The following is a 2,285-nucleotide window of genomic DNA, read 5'->3' on the forward strand; positions in this document are numbered from 1 at the left end:
GGGAGCCAATGAAAATGGATTCAATGCGATGGATCGGCGGGATCTCGTGACCTTCGGGTGGACGGAGCAACTGAATCACGACTTGCTAGACTGCTACGATGCAAGCGTGGCCCGTGAACGGGGTTACATGGCACGGCTGCATGCTATGTGGTGCGAGAAGCACCCTGAGCTATCGCATTTTCTGCAGCAACGTCTGCGAAACCATGCTGAACTACTCCGTAAAAGGGGCTATGTAAGCGGAACGCCTACTCTACCACAGCTAGAACAAGCCGGCAGGCATCCAATAGATGAAGAGCGATGCTTTACGACCTGGAAAAACATCAACACCAAGGTTTCTCTCACATCTGGCAGGAATTTTACCGCCAAGGTTCGAAAGTTCGCGCGCGAACTCCGGACCCGTTATCACACACTTAACAAGTCAAAGCTGCTGACCATCAGGCAGCATATTGTTGAGAGAATACGGATACTATCTGACGCTAAGAGAAGTCTAGAGCGGAGCGAGAGGTGGGTCCGAGAAAATCAAGAGTTTCTCTCTGACCCATCTCGCCTCTTCCAAGACCCTCCAGTAACTGTCGAACACCCACCCAAACCAGAGGAGGTCGAAGTATTTTAGAGAGAAGTCTAGGAAGTTCAGCATAGATTGGACGAAGACTCAGAAAATATAAATAGCTTCAAGGAGTTATGTGTTGCCCTCATAACACCTGATAAAGAATGCCCACCCATCACTACCGAGGAGGTGAAAACAGTATTAAGAGGGATGAAGAATTATTCCGCACCGGGACCAGATTGTATCAAAGCCTTCTGGTGGAAGAAGTTTTCTTCAACCCATCAGCGTTTGGCCCGTATTTTCACCTCATATTTGAAGTCGGAAGAGCCGATTCCAGAGTGGTTGGAGGAAGGGCGCACAATACTCCTGCCGAAAATAGGCAACTTAGCTGACCAAAAGAACTACAGGCCAATAACTTGTCTGAACACGCTTTATAAGATATTCACAGCTATCCTAAATGATAGGATTGTTCGGGCAACTGAACCTGTGTGGCAAGAAATGTATGAACAACGAGACTCAAAGAAAGGCGTAAATGTCTTGAATGTCTTCACAACAGGATTATTCTGGTTACAGCAAATAGAGTTGCAAATGGAAGAGACCCTCTTCTTGAAATGGTCAGGAATCACGAAGAAGTGGGCAAAGGAGCATTTCTATACAAAGGAGCGGAGGAGGCTGCTAAAAGAGTCGGATTTGACTTCAGTATTAGGGGTGAGCAAAATGCATCAAATCTAATCTATCTCGAGTACTCACTCCTGAAAGCCCGGATCAAGAAAGCACAAGATAAAAACTTTCGTGAACAGCTTCTCGATAAGAAGGTGCACGGTATCTTCCACAGAAATGTGAATGATCAGTCAATGTCTTGTGAGCTAACGTTTGCTTTCCTTAAATCGCCCGGATTGAAGTCTTTTACAGAGGGTTTCATTTTTGCATTCCAAGACGGTGTCATTTCTACCTTAACATACCGTCGCCACATTTTGAGCCAAGACATTCCCGATGATAGCTGCAGGGCGTGCCACGCACACCCCGAGCATTTAGCTCACATACTATCTAGTTGTCAAACACACGCACGAACGACCTACATTCAAAGGCACAATGCGGCACTAAGAGTGCTGTATTACTATCTCTGTCACTCCTACGGCATTCACATTAATACCGCTCCTCTAAATGCTCCTAGGGAAATTGAGTCAATTGTCGAGAATGGGAAGTGCCACATATACTGGAACTTTATATTCTCGACAATTGTTTCTGTTGCTCACTCGAGGCCTGACATGGTTCTTCTTGACTTCGAGAAGCGAACCATGTTCGTTATCGAATTTTCGGCACCAGCGGACAAAAACATCATAGCCGAGGGGAATGAAAAGAAAGAGAGGTATCGAGACCTTACAAGGGAGATGCAACGATTGTACCCAGAATATTTTGTTAAACTGATCGTCCTTATCATCAGGGCTCTTGGAGGTACCAAGCTTTCACTTGCTAATGGCCAAAAAAGAATCCCTGCGTGTCAACAATATGATAGAACACTTGCGGGAAAAATGCAGAAGGCGGTTATCCTTGGTAATAATGTTAGAGACGTGGATAGATGAAAAAAATGGGCAAGAGTAGGGGGAAGGTTACCAAGAGGCTAGAAATAGCTAGATCAAAATGCAAAGAGGAAGAATAAAAAGGGAGAGTAATGGGAGGAATCGTTACGGGAGTAAGAGACGAATGTATAACAGGAAAATATGAAAAAAGAGGAAAG

Source organism: Belonocnema kinseyi, chromosome 3 (genome assembly GCF_010883055.1).
Source record: "Belonocnema kinseyi isolate 2016_QV_RU_SX_M_011 chromosome 3, B_treatae_v1, whole genome shotgun sequence".
NCBI lineage: Eukaryota > Metazoa > Arthropoda > Insecta > Hymenoptera > Cynipidae > Belonocnema > Belonocnema kinseyi.